Source organism: Tursiops truncatus, chromosome 12 (assembly GCF_011762595.2).
Source record: "Tursiops truncatus isolate mTurTru1 chromosome 12, mTurTru1.mat.Y, whole genome shotgun sequence".
Classification (NCBI taxonomy): Eukaryota; Metazoa; Chordata; class Mammalia; order Artiodactyla; family Delphinidae; genus Tursiops; species Tursiops truncatus.
In genome coordinates, this window is record NC_047045.1 from 53,288,230 (window position 1) to 53,304,045 (window position 15,816).

Consider the following 15,816-nt stretch of genomic DNA (forward strand, 5'->3'; position numbering starts at 1 on the left):
ACTGAATACAGGTCATAGGGCCAGGCCAGATTTAAGGGGATGCAAAACAGATTCTACCTTTTGATGGAACAGTGACAAAGTCTACACTGAAAAAGGTCATGTAGAATGGGCAATGTGGCCATGTTTGGAAATACTATTTACCATCCCTCATTTTAGAAAAAGAAAGGACACTTTGACAGTGATATATTTAGAAGGACATAATCTCAGACTAAAGGAAGACCATTTAAATCGAATAAGTCTAGCTTAATGAAAAACCTAGCATGTTGCTTATATGTTTCTCTATTTACTAAATACCAGAGATAACTTTATCAAGAACAGCCCTGATTCAAAGACCAGCCAAGGTTTGGAGACCAATTATTTAGCCAGCAGCTTTCATACCTACTTAATAACATTTTCACAACTCAGTGAGCACATGCACATACATCAAACAAATCAAGTTTCACAAATGTTGTATTTTGAATAATTTCTCTTCTACATTTTCTGTTTCATTTTAAAATTATACTGTTGATCTCCTACTAAATTAATTTCAGCAACTAATAATTGGGAAATATCCATGGTTGGTAAAAACCATTCCCTCCACATTCTTTCTCTTTTGAATACCTTGAGTAATGACAGTAAGACTGTCTTTCGAGACAATCTTTATTATCAAGAACAGTTCTTTTTGTTAGAAAATCATTCTTTTAATTTAGGTTAAACTTGCTTCCTTAAGGCTTTCGTACATTCTCCTTTGGGCCCAAGTTCAACCTTTCTTCCACCTGAGAGAACTTCCACTATCTGGGGACAGGTATCATATTCTTCAAGTCAGCCTGTCCTTGAGCCAGTTTACTCCTTGTTCTTTCATCTTATCCTCAGAGACCAGCATCTTCAGTTCCACAGGGAAGTGGGTAAGAGAGTGAGCCCTACAGTCAGTTTGCCTAGATTTGAATCTTGGCTTCATCTTTTATTAGTTGTCTGGCTTTGTGTAAGTCACTCAATTTTCCAGAGCCTTGATCTCCTCATGTGTAAACTGGAGGATAATTATCATGCCTAGATCCTAAGGGACTAGGAAGGTTAAATTAAGGAATGTAAGTAAAATGCTTGGCATGATACTTGGCATGTATCAAATGTTCAGAAGTTACTAGATACTATTTTTATAGTTACCACTCTTTACTTTGTCTATATTCCATTCAAGATGAAACATTTAAAGTAGAACATCATATATTGTGCATTTATATTATATATCATATGACCATATGAAATATATAGTGGATACGTAGCATTCAATGCTCCCAGTATCATCTGTTAAGTGCAGTATGAGAAAAGAATATTCCTTTCCTGAATAAGCATACTATGCTTCTGTTAGAGCAGATTGAAGTGGCATAACTTTCATAGCTGCCACTTTTTGTTTTTACTCAAATTGCACTAACTGGTGTCTATAATCCATTAATTGTTTTTCACACATATTTCTGCTAAGACAAGTCTCCACCGTCCTATATTTGGGCATTCGTCTTTGGAGGCCCTGTTCCATTTTATCTTGTTAGAGTCAGACTACTGTTCAAATCTGTTAAATAATGTTATATTCTAATCCTGCTGTCCAGCGAATTACAAAACTTTTGATCTCCCTGTCATCAGTGGAGACTATGAGGCTATCCTCTGTATTTCCATCTAAGACATAGATAAATAAGAGGAACAGAATCCATTCAGAGCTCCCACAACATGGCACCAGAAACACCCATCAAGACACACAATGATCAGTCAGGATTCTTTACATCCAGTTTTTTGACCAGTTGCTGTCATCTAAATGGCCTGATGACCAAACCAGAGATCTCTTTTCCTCTCATTTTATAGGCTCTAATGAAAGATCTATGGAATTTTTTTAGAGCTCAGTTATACTACACTCAGTTCCACACTTCCTTGAAATAACATTCTGGTAATAACCCCATCAACAAAACAAATTGATCACCTAACATGTATCTAAATGCCAGCTTGACACTTTCACTTTTATGTCTAAGAGACATTTCAATATTTATATTTCTGTATTAGTTAGGTTAATTCTAGGAGGAGAAGGAAGAGGTAGAAGAGAAGAATAAGAAGAAACCCAAAACATCAGCGGCTTAACACAGTAGAATTCTTTGGCCGGTTCAAGTAACTGTTTAATGCACCTGTTCCTGGGTTGTTGGGGAGCTTTCTTCCATGTGGTGATTCAGGGAACCAAGATCATTATGCTTGTGGCTCATTATTCCCTAGGACTTCAATGTCCTCTGCATCCAGCCGAGAAAATGGAAAGAGAATCTGGAGAAGGCACATCTATTCCATAAAAGCCTTGGCCAGTGAGAGATACAATCATTTCTACTTACATTGTACTGGTGAGGCTTGGCACATGGCACAGGGGATTGTGAAAGGTGGGCTCTGGCCGGGCAGCTGCTTTGCTAATACAACTCTGCTCTATGGAAGGAGGGCAGATTTTGTGGACAGTGAGTTATCTCTGCCACAGTGTTAAAACAGACTCTTAATTGTGCCACTCAAACCTACTCTTTTTTCATTGTTCCCATCTCAGTAAATGGTACCTCCATTTCACCCAGCTGCTTTGGCAAAACCCCTTGGAAATATCCTTGATTCCGCCCTCCCTCTCATTCTGCAGATCAAATCTATCATCAAATCCTGCTGACCAGACTGTCATGACATATCCGGAATAGGAGCATCTTTCACTCTTTCTGCTGTTAAACTCCTGCTCTGAACCAATATTGATACATTATTATTAACTAAGCTCCATACATTATTTGTATTTTCCCCTAATGGAATTTTTCTGTTCCAGAATACCATCCAAGAGACCATATTACCTGTATTCATTTTGCTTCTTTAAGTTTCCCTGGACTGTGACAATTTCTCAGACTTTGTTTGTGATGACCTTGACAGTCTGAGGAGTACTGGTCATGTATTTTGTAGAATATCCCTCAGTTGGGATTTGTTGGGTGTTTTTCTCATGATTAGACTGAGGTTATTGATTTGGGAGAAAGCCCAGAGAGGTAAGGTGCCATTCTCAACAAATCACATGAAGGACTCGTGCTATCAACATGACTTAATACTGATGATGTTAATCTTGATAACCTGGCTAGGGTGGTGTGTATCAGGTTTCTCTTTACTGTAATGTTTAGAAGCAAGTCACTAAGTGTAGCCCACGTTTAAAGAATGGGGTGTTACGCTCCATCTCCTTGAGGGCAGAGTATCTATACAAATTATTTGGAATTCTTCTGTATAAATTTGTCTCCCCCCTCAATTTATTTATTTATTCAATCATGTGTTTAGACTATGGGCTGATGGATATTTATTATATATTTTGCCTTACATTGCCAGTGCTACTTTATGTATTTTGATCCATGAGTTGTACCATCTTTGGTCTCTGAATTCTCTTTCAGTAGACTCCTATGTCCCTCTGAGATACTCATGCCATTTTCTTTGAGCACTTCCTCATTTTCTGGTACTACAAGATGACTGAGTTTACCTTGTATATTCCCTAACCAAGCCTTAGGACCAGTCATTTCTCCACAGATTACTGATTCATTTTATTGGAGAAAAGTATTAGAAACCAAGATCTGGGTGGAGGTTTTACTTGCTGATATTGGGATATAACTGCTTTTAGTCCCTCTTAGCAGACAGATCTGGGAAACAAATGTATGTATACTAACTATATATACACACATTTCTGTAATTGTTTCTATATGGATCCTACAGTGTCTATATTAAGCTAACCATGAGTTCATAATCATGTCTCCAGCTCTAATCCAGTACCTCATCAGTTCATTCTAGCCTTGAATGTGGTAACTTTAAAGCTTAAACTGTTACAATTGTGTGAGATTGACTGATAAGAGAAAAGGCTAGTTAGGGGCTTCACTAGGCAAAGTGAGAGACTTTGAAGTATTATTTTGAACAATCTCTGGAGATGCAATGAAGGGAGCTGAGGCAAAAGTAGGATGACTTACTGACTGCATCTAACATGGCAGCGGCAGACATTAAATGCCCACTGTAGGCACTGGCATTAGACAAAGAACTAGGGTAGATTCAACATTATACACCTTAGCTTCTCTCCCATTTATGTATTGAACAAATATCTGTTGACAGCCCACTACGGAGTAGGCACAGAACTGTGCTCCCGGCATGCAATGGTGAACAAAGCAGACATGCTCCTTGCCCTTGGGGTACTAAACCGTAAATGAGGACAGAGAGAGGCAGTAAACAAATAAATACATGTATAAGTATATGGTTGCAAACCATGCTGTGGGCTATGAAGAAAGAGAATATGAGTGAGATTAAAGGAGGAATCAAATTTGGACATGCAATCTGTTTGTTTCCCTTGAGAACGGGGGGGAAAGCTTCAATTTTAACAAAAAAAAGATTTAGATTTGGGCATTTCTAACGATACAGGATGCTAAATGTTGGAGTGCTTTACTAAAGAGGAGGAGGGTCCTTTCTACTCTGCCTTTTTGAGAAAGGCTAATTGGCAGAGACGTATGCGTTCCTTCATTAATCCTTTTACTACAAGTCGTTTTCAGTTCTGCATTTCCCCGATGGGGGAGGGGCCCAGATGCCACTCTGGTGCCTGGGTTCTTCATGTGGTTTGTCTGAAGAAAACCAAAAAACAAGCTCTTTATCCCCAGCGTTTATAGGAATCTCAAACTGGGTTACATAAAAGGAGCAATTTAGTTACATGTAGCAGCACAGGAATAGAAATGGCAGTCCTATTTGCTGACAGGGAAACTGCCTAATGTCACTTATTACAAACAAAATGCCTTTTGTAAACTCCCCAACACACTTATTAAATATATATCTCTGTGTTTTGAGAAAGGCTGGGAAGTGGTTTGGTAATTACAGCCCAGAGTTAACAGAGTTTACCCCCGCTTCTTCAGTTCCAGTTTTCAGATTCCCACTGCTTTGCTGGGACCCCTGTGGACCATCCTGACCACATCTTTGCCTGATACTTATCTTTCAAACCTAGCAATTATCAACCAGATCTTCACCACTGCCATTGTGGTCAGAATCTCCTGACCTTAAGGACCTGCCAGGACTCAGCATTAAACAGCCTCTGGTTCTTCTTACCCCGCTGCTGACAGCTGTGCCCCCCACATTAGGACTGTGCAAACCACATGCCGAAGAATGCTCTCTCCCAAGCCGTATGCACCATATACTTACTCATAGTTTAATGTGTCCTGTCCTCTGTATTGCCCTTTTCCTCCTTGTCCTATATCAAACTCATAATTTTGTACCCACTTTGCCTTGCCAAAGCACCTTTCTTTGCACTCTGTTTCTAAGCACTCCATTTACTTTTACCATGATCAGATTTGGGGTGTCATTTTCTCCCTCACCTGTGCTGTATCTCAATCCCAAGAGTTATTTCTCCTCTGATTTTGCCAGGAGGCAGTTTGGTGTAGCAGTCAAGGGCATGAGCTTTGGTGACATACTTCCTTAGATGGAATCCTAACTTGCACTTAGCAGCTGTGAAACCTGGACAAGCTTTACCTTTTCTTTGAGCCTCAGTGTTCTCATCTGTATAATGGCAATAGTAATAGTACCTACTCCAAGGTCACAGTGAGGATCGGATAAGTCAATATATGCAAAGTGCTCAGAAAAACATTAGGCATCTAGTAAGCCCTACAGAGATGTTAGCTACCATAATTATCTTATTCATGCACTTCCTAGGAGAAATGTGACTTAGTAGCTATGAAAGCTCATCCTGGGTCAGACTTCCTGGACTTGAATTCCAGTCTCATCAACGCACTGGCTATTTTCATCTCTCTTTGAGCCGCTGTTTTCCTTCTCTGAAAATATAGATACTAACAGTACTTTCCTCATATGGTATTCACAAGGGTTCAAAGGAGGTAATAAATATAAAGCATATAACATGGGGTCTGCCACATGGTTAAAAGAAAAAAAAAGACCCAAATGGAAATTCTACAACTGAACAATAAAATTACAAAAACTAAGAACTCACTAGATGGGTTTAACAGAAGATTAGATACAGCAGAAGAGAGATTTTTTTTGAGCCAGAGTACAAGTCTTTAGAACGTATCCAGATTGGAGCACAGTGAGAAAGAAGGATGGTGTATATAGAAAAGAGCATTAAAGGCAGATGGGATACAGAGAAAAGGTCTAACAAACACGTCATTGGACTCTCAAATTTGAAGGGAGGGACTTCCCTGGTGGTCCAGTGGTTAAGAATCCGCCTTCCAATGCAGGGGACGCAGGTTCGACCCCTGGTCAGGGAACTAAGATCTCACATGCTGTGGTGCAACTAAGCCCGCGTGCTCCAACTGCTGAGCTCACGCGCTTCAACGAGAGAGAGAAAACCCGCAAGCCACAACTAGAGAGAAGCCCGCGCGCAGCAAAGAAAGATCCTGCGTGCCTCAACAAAGATCCCGTGTGCCACAACTAAGAACCGATGCAGCCAAAAAATAAACAAAATAACTAAATAATAAATACATCTTTTTTAAAAAACTGAAGGGAAAGAAGGTAAGGCAGAGATAATATCTGAATATTTATCAAATATTGCATATTTAAATATTCATCACTTTCCAAAACTGATGAAAGGCATCCAACCACTTCAAGAAACTCCGGAAATTCCAAGAAAGGTAACTACTAAGAAATTCATACCTGGGCATCAGAGTAAAACTGTGGAATAGCAAAGACAGAGAGAAATTCCAGTAAGTAGCCAGAGAAAAGAGACACATTACCTCTAAAGGAGCAACAATAAAATTCCTACTTGCCTGTTCAACAGAAAGTCTAGAAGCCAAGAGAATGTCCTTGTATCTTTAAAATGAAGTGTCAACCTGGAATTCTATATATATTTCCTATATATAAAATAGATAACTAATAAGGACCTACTGTATAGCACAGGGAACTCTACTCAATACTCTGTAATGACCTATACGGGAAAAGAATCTAAAAAAGAGTGGATATATGTATATATATAACTGATTCACCTTCCTGTACATCTGAAACTAATACAGCATTGTTAATCAACTCTACTCCAATAAAAATTTTAAAACACAAAGTGAGGAGAAAATAAAGTTGTTTTCAGAGAATTTGTTACCAGCATACACACACCAAAACTATGGTAAGGGGAATTCTTTAGGTAGAAAGAAAGTTATCCCACATAGGAAATTCAAGATAGACTGGGATATGCAGATTTATTTTCAAGTTACAGTAATTCAAACACTGTAGTTATGACCTAAACATAGACTAATAGTCTAATGGAAAAAGAATAGAAGGCCCCAGAAAAGAACAGAAAGTCCAAAACAGGCTCGTACATATACAATCACTTGATTGATGACAAAAACACCTGTTATGGGTTGAACTGTGTCCCCCCACAACGAAAATATATATTAAAGTCCTAACTCCTGGTACCTCAGTGTAAACTGATTTGGGAAGGGGGAAGTTACAGATATAATTAGGATGAAATCTTCTAAGAGTAGGGTGGGCCCTTAATCCAGTATCACTGGTGTCCTTATAAGAAGAGGGACATTTGAGCACAGACATGGTGGGAGAAAACCATGTGATGAAGAGGCAGAGATCGAAGTGCTGTGGCTGCATGCTGAGGAATGACAAAAATTGCCAGTAAACCATCGGAAGCTAGAGAGAGGCAGCGAAGGCTTCTCTGCTACAGGAGCGCGGCCCTGCTGACAACCTGATTTTGGACTTGTAGCCTCCAGAACTGTGAGACAATAAATTTCTGTGGTTAAAAGCCAAACAGTTATGGTATTTTTGTTAGGGCAGCCTTAGGATACACATACAATGCCACTGCAATAAAGTAGGAGTAACAATCTTGCAACAAATGGTGCTGGGTAAACTGAATATCCATATTTTAAAAAAATGTATCTTGATATTACTTTAAAGAGGATAAAAATTTTACTAAAGAAGGATACAAATGTATCTTGATATTTTATGAATGAAAATACTGAAAAGTCAATAAATATATAAAAAGTGCTTAACATCATTTATTTTTAGAAAAATACCAACTAAGCTATAATGAGATTCTACTGTATATCCTCAAGACTGGCTAAAATTCAAAATAAACTTGAGAATACCATGCATGGATTAGGATGAGAGGAGTTCAAACTTTCATACACCGCTTATATTATTGTAATTGGTACATCCACCTTGGAAAATGATTAAGTAGTATCTACTAGAGCAGAGAAAATACTCAACCATTGATCTACAAATTCATTTCCCAACTGTGATGCAAAATATATGTATCAAAAGACATGGATAAGAATGTTCATAGCAACATTATTTCTAATAAATAGTGAGAAAACAAAAATAAACACCAAAACCCAACTGTCCATCTACAGTAGAATGGCTTTTAAAAGTTGTGATATATGGCAATAAATATAAATGAAATACTGCTACTTGAAGTAACAGGGATGACCATCAAAAACATAATGATTAGAGAAAAAAAAAGGCAGGTACGAAAGAGTATATAATGCTTGATTCCCAACGCATAAAACCCAAGAACAAGCAAATTAATCTATAATGATAGAAATCAAAACAACGATTATCTCAGGAAGGGGATTCATGATCTGAGGGGTACAGAGAGGCTTCTGAGACACTGGCAATGTTCTACTTTATTATTTGGATGGTAATTATATGTGTGTGTTCCCTTTATAAAAATTCATTGAACTGTGCCCTTATGATTTATGTATTTTTCTGTATGTATACATTCAAAGATAGCATTTACAAAAACATTGCATGTATATTAGTTATCTATTGTTCTGTAACGAATTATCTCGAAACAACAGCTTGACACATTTATTATCATGCAGTTTCTATGGGTCAAGAACCCAGGCAGGGCTTTACTGGGTCCTCTGGCTCTCTCTGGGTCTCTCACAAGGCTACAGTCATCTCAAGGCTCCACTAGGAAGGATCTGTATCCAGTTCACTCCTGGGATTGATGGCAGGATTCAGTTCCTTGCTGATTATTGGCTAGAGTCCGTTCCTCCTGAGCTATTGGCCGGAGGTCTCCATTCATTCTTTGCCCTGTAGGTCTCTCCATAGAGCATCTCACAACATAACAACAGAATGTGCCCATGACAGAGAGTGCTGGCAAAAAGGAAGTCACAGTCCTTTGTAACCTAATTGTGGAAGTGACAACCCATCACCTTTGCCATGTCTACTCATTTGGTTCAGCTCACACCAGAGGCGAGGGTGTTACACAAGGGCATGAATACTACGAGGCACAGATCATTGGGAATCATTTTAGAAGTCTGCGTGCCACAACCTGGTATGAGTTGTGGTGAACAACAACAAAATATATACAAATATTTATAGCGCTACACTTCCCTGTGCATTTCCTAGTACACAGGATAAGGTCAACCAAACAGAACTCTGTGTTAAATGGAAAAGTCTCTATTCCTGTTTCACTTTGGTTGTGTAGATGGAGTGATGTGAATTTTAACTGACCACTGGTCCTCTCCCAAAAGAAATTATATTAAATTTTATAGAGAAAAAAATCCCCACAAAAAGAAAGAGCAGAATACTTTGTTTTAATAAGTCTTGAAGACTCTGCCCCAATAACAAATGTTCTTAGTTATCCCACCACCCACTTGAAAAGCAACTGGCATTAGGGCTAAGGAAGAACAGTGTTGTCTGGCCTATTGTAGGAAGCCTCATTTTATTGGAATGCAAGAATTACTGCAAAATAAGGAGGAAGAGAAAGAAAATGGGAAAATGGCCTCTACAACTGCTTTTAATGGAAATGGCATGATGGCCCCTCATCCTCTTCATGGTTTTAAGTCAATGATCCCCAGAGAACATATCTGAGGCTGCAAATGAAAAGATTTCATTTGAGAAAGTCTGTATGCAAGTTCTCTCTTCTTTGATGCCCGAGTGAGAGGGAATGTTTCCATTGTGTGTGGTTTTTGATATATTGCTTTGAAAAGAATACTTAATCCTTCCATGAAAAGGTTGAACATTGTGCTCTTTGCTGAGTAAAGAGAGTTGTTGTTTTTGAGTAAGACTGAAATCCCACTCAAAGTTGCCCTTGTTCATGATCTGCTATTTTCTCAGGAGGCACATCAATGTACCCTTTCTTTTATTTATTTTTTTTCTTTTCATGGAGGACACAGCCTTTCTATTCTTTTTTTTAAATTGAAGTATAGTTGACTTACAGTGTTGTGTGAGTTTCAGGTGTACAGCAAACTGATATATATATATTCTTTTTCAGATTCTTTTTCATTATAGGTTCCATTATATATATATATATATATATATATATATATATATATATATACTATATGTATAGTAGTGTGTATCTGTTAATCCTATACTCCTAATTTATCCCTACCCCCTTTCTATTCTTAATGGCAATAGAAATATCAAACTGAAAAGGGAAAAATCATGAAAATGCAGGTAACCTTTTTTTAAGGTTTAGAAAAAATATGAGGCTGTGATGTGTCCTCTCATAAGACTAGAGCCATGATACGTTGAAGCTGCAGATGTTAGAGGCTGGAGTCTGCATAGACAATTCCATGTGAAATTCTCACATTCCAAGGGGGGCAAAATCCAGTGGAAAGTACAGAACTGTGTTAACACAGAGAAATCCAATAAACTGGACCTTTCAAATAAGTGGAATTTTTTGGTGATCAGCACAGCTAGGAAAATAATAAGAAAGCAAATGAAAACTGGACTTTGTTTAAACAGCCCACTACATACCACAGCCCAGGAAAAGGACGCTGTGGTTTTGTGCATCCCAAAGTTAGCTGAAAATCAAAATTACCCTGCAAGCTGCTTCCAACTTAGATTTCTACAGCCTCATCCAAATCTACTGAATCAGAATCTCTAGGGGTAAAATGTGAGCATCTTTATTTTGGAAAAAAAGCCATTCAGGTGAGAGGAGCTTGGGCCAAAAGTGTTTGTTTTTTTTTTTTTGCCAGGAGAACAAACACACTGTCATATGGTTATATTTACCCACACAAAGTAAAAAGAGCCCTGCAGATTATGGTGATGATCTAGGTTCAGAAACCTTCCACCTGAGAGCTCCAGTAACTGAGGTGACATAGAAACTTTTCAGTTGTGCAGATAATTGCCTAAATCTTCCATTAATGTTATGTGTGCAAGGTCCAGAGGATATAGGGCCCCTCTCATTACCAACATTGTGCTAGTAATTTCTTTTATAAATATCAATATATCTATGCCACTGAATTATATTATGTTATGTTAAAAGCTCCCTGTTTTCTACTTTTTATAGAATATATGTTATTATTTGAACTGTCTATTGTAGGAACCATTAAACACTGCCTATACTTTTGATACCTTTGTCATCTCTCAGTCTCTCATTTTCCAGATGAAGCCCATCTGTCTCTCTCAGTTGTTCTCAGGTGCCAGGCAACTGGAATCAGGGGAACTAACTTTCCCAGAAACACTGACTTTTAAGCCTTTAGACTTCAGTCTCCAGTCTTCACAATAACAGTACTTTGCTGTCTCCAGGCTTGTGTCTGTAGGGCTGGGCTGGAGGACCCTCACTCCCGTCTTTTCTCTCTCTCAGGGGCTGGAGAGCTACAAATACTCTGGGAAACCTGTCCAGGAGGTCTTCCTTGACGCTCGTCACAAGGATTGTCCTTCCATCTGACCAAGATCACAGCTGCATTAAGGAAAGGAAATCTCCTCTGGATCCTCCAAATGACGCCTTCTCAAGAAATGCACACAAATCGTTTAAACATAAGACATCAGTGTTGCACCTGTTGATAAAGGAACTTCCTCAGAGTCCTCATCCATGTTCACACGCCACCAGATTTCTTTCCACCAGCAGAATGTGTCCTTCAATCAGTCTGAACAACGTTGTGTTCTGAATGCAAACATTTAATCCAAACACTGGGCAATTTCACACATCAGACACTGACAAGAAGGTGCTTCCACACCAAGCACACACTACAAATTCCAGATCATTTTCTCTTGAATTCAGCAGCTGCACCAACCCAAAAGTTACTGGTTATTTTGGTGCAGCTGTTCAACTACGAGAAAAAGAGAGAGGGCGTAGGTAATGAGCTCCATTCTGACAATGCATTTAGGGTCCATGTGCCTGGTGTGATGGGAAAAGGCCAAGAATTTGAGAGTGTCTCAGATGCCTTTGAAGTCCTCACTTGCCACCTTCTTGCCGTGTGACTAAGTGAAGTAACTTTATTTCACTAAACTTCACTTTCCTCATGTTTAAAATGAGGATAATATGCCCAGCTGATTTTTAGTGTTGTGAGTATATGGATAGAAGATGAATGTGAAAATGCCATATAAGCTGTCAGTGGTTAACAAAGTGTATGGAGGTGTAATTGGCCACCTGTTTGGTCTCTAAACCATGCTATTCTATATCTAGTGCTGGTGAACACATTGTTTCATGTGGTACACATACTTTTCGTGATTTCCTTAGCAAATTTTTCATGGATTGAGTGATAGGGTGGGGACCCAGAGATATGGAAGTAAAAAATCATCTACCACTTAACTAGACATTTCTTTATTTCACAGTATGTCTTCATTATGAATCTGCCATTGATTGATTACATTCATTCAACAAATATTGAACTGTACTACATACCAGGCACTGCCCTAATTCATGAGAAAGTTCAACAATTTAAATATATATGTATATATATATACACACACACACACACACACACACACACACACACACACATATATATAGCTGGTGGGAATGTAAACTGGTACAGCCATTATGGAGAACAGTATGGAGGTTCTTTAAAAAACTAAAAATAGAACTACCATATGATCTAGCAATCCCCCTCCTGGGCATATATCCGGAGAAAATTCTAATTCAAAAAATGCATGCATCCCAGTGTTCATAGCAGCACGATTTACAATAGCCAAGACATGGAAGCAACCTAAATGTCCATCGACAGATGAACGGATAAAGAAGATGTGGTGTATATATATACAACCCAATATAACTCAGCCATCAAAAAGAATGAAATAATGCCATTTACAGCAACATGGATGGACCTAGAGATTATCATACTAAGTGAAGTAAGTCAGACAAATATCATATGATATCACTAAGTAGTTCTGCAGTATGGTTGGACAATTCTCTTGGCTGCATAACATCCAACTTTGCTTCCATGACATATCTAGAAATTCCATATGCAACCTAATAATCTTTATTAAATCCTTTCTGCTCAAAGTAGGTTGAGTGTTTTCTGCAATTAAACATCCTAACCAATAAAATACCTTTCTTATTATAGCATACCATCTTGCTTTGCTATATAACATGTTTACTGTACTCCGATAGATTGTTTAGACAGGACGTGACTATGTCAAACTCTCCCTTGTGTACAATACAGCCCCAGGCTGCCACGGCAAACTCAGAAGGATACTGCAAGGCATGTTAACACAGTGACATGTCCATTTTGGTCACTGAGCAACCTACTACTATTAAGTTGTTTGAATCTTTCTACTTAATAAATGGACCTGGTTTTTTTTTTTTTTTTTCCATAAAAAGAGTCATAAAGAAAAGTTACCAAGACACTAAGGGGACCATGAACCAAGAAAGCCTGGTAATCTCTGCACTAGGTGCTGAATAGAAATAAATGTTGAGCCTCACCTCTGTTTGGACAAGACTTGGGGAGGCCAGTCCTTCTCAGTTCAGGAACAAGGGGAAATATGACCCATATGAGAACCAGTCAAAGCAGGGAGGATGGAAAAATAGGACTTAAATAGATACCATCTCAAATAGAGTTCTTTAATTTCGGCCGAAAATCGTGGGAAATGCTCCAATGCCTACAGCAGGCAGAGAACCCACTGCTTATCTTTGCATCACTGAAGTTATTATGGGAGCTCTCCTGGAGTCGTCTTGTCAGCTTGCTCTTTATCTTCTATGCTGCTGCATCGCAGCATTCTATTGGCTTAAACGAAGCCTACAAGCCCAGAAAGGAGGTCAGATATAGGCAGACAGCCTAGCTGAGGCTATGATGGAGATGAAAGGCTGTATTTTAATTGCTGGCATGTTGGCTCCTATCTTTTGCCAAATGATATTTATACAGCTGAGAGGAGTATGTTAGTTTCATGTTCCTTCTGCACAGGAGTCAGAGCCAGTCTCAAGAGAAGGGTCTTAAATGGAATGCATATGCTTTACAATATCCAAATGAGCTTCCCATCCTCAGATCCTTGAGCCCTTAAATACCACTACTTTGGCTAAGCTGGCAGGCTCCTTTCTGGCCAGAGCTCTGATTAGAATCTAAACTTCAGATGATTATACTCCAAAGTCAGAATTGAACCATGTTGGGGTTTTGCAGTGTGTGAATTCAATTCATTATGGTTACTGAGGTTTAGGATTCATTGGAAGGAGCTAGAATTAGTGTGAGGAGACATTTTATCAGACAGTTTTCAACTCTGCCAAATTTTCCTGAGAGCTCAGAAACTGTGGTCCAAGGCTGGGATCTCAGCCACCCAAAGCAGCAATTAGGTGGCTGAAAGGCAACCCACTAAGTCCACTTGGATTTGCCTAATGGAAATGTGAGTCAGTGTTCTCTGGGAAGCAGTAGCCAGGCCTGTGGGCCAAGGAGTATATAGACTGAGCAGGAAAGGCATTGACAAGCAACGTCCATTTTATGGAAAGAAATAAGGTTACAAGCAAGTTGTTCTACTCTTCAGGGGCCCCCAGAGATAAGAATGTAGCTGCTCTCAGACTTCCCTGGTGGCGCAGTGGTTAAGAATCTGTCTGTCAATGCAGGGGACACGGGTCTGAGCCCTGGTTTGGGAAGATCCCACATGCCGTGGAGCAACTAAGCCCGTGCGCCACAACTACTGAGCCTGCGCTCTAGAGCCCATGAGCCACAACTACTGAAGCCCGCGTGCCTAGAGCCCGTGCTCCACAACAAGAGAAGCCACCGCAATGAGAAGCCTGCACACTGCAACTAAGAGTAGCCCCCGCTCACCTCAACTAGAGAAAAGCCCCTGCGCAGCAGCGAAGACCCAACGTAGCCAAAAATAAAATATAAATAAATAAAATTTTTTAAAAAGAGAGAAAGAATACAGCAGCTCTCAAAGCAATTATTACAGAGCTCACACAATCTCTCTCTCTCGCTCTCGATCTTTGCAGTTTTTCAATATTTAACATAACATCCATTTAAAACTGAGAGTATTATACTCCAATAAAGTTGTGAAAAAATTATAAAATAAAATAAATAAAACTGAGAGTAGTGCTTGGGAATAGAGCTACAGAGAAGAGAGGAGAATGGGGAAGACTGGAAACAGATTTTTAGTTATTTGGAAAGAAGTATGTGTAATCTTATGGTTGCTCCCTGTCTTCAAATTTTACAGAGCAGTACAGAGCCATGATGGCCGAGAACACTGTAGAAGATAGTAAAGTAAATGCTGGAGCTTTTTTTTCCCCTTAAGAACCAAATTAGGAGGGACTTCCCTGGTGGTCCAGTGGTTAAGACTCCACACTCCCAATGTATGCTTGTCTGTGGGAGAGGAAGAACATTGGTGTCTCCTGATAATCTATTTAGCAGCTCTTTTTCAGCTAAGCATGTGACTAGGACAGAATCCCAAAGAAAAACTGAACCAAAACATGTAAATATTTACTTGGCAACCTTTTTGCCAAAACAGATACAATATTTGTATTGGTGATATTTGCTTCTTCACCAGTGAGAAGTTCTCTTTACCTTGAAACACTAAAAGCAGCCTGACCTAAAATCATAAATTAAAAATTGTACATACCCCCAAGACCTTTGAAAGGTCAGTGTTGTCACTAACTTAAATGATTTTGCACTTAATATTTTAACTTGGGGTCTTTTCTTCAGGCCTTCATTTTCTCTCTTAGGGGATCATCTATCTGTTAAA

General features: G+C 39.0%; 1 long non-coding RNA gene across 1 annotated transcript in view; it reads right to left on the minus strand.

The window, feature by feature from the left end:
* LOC141276096 (uncharacterized) overlaps positions 1-15,816 on the minus strand; it is a 253,850-nt gene that overhangs the window by 73,043 nt on the left and 164,991 nt on the right. The gene's annotated exons all lie outside the window — the stretch shown is intronic.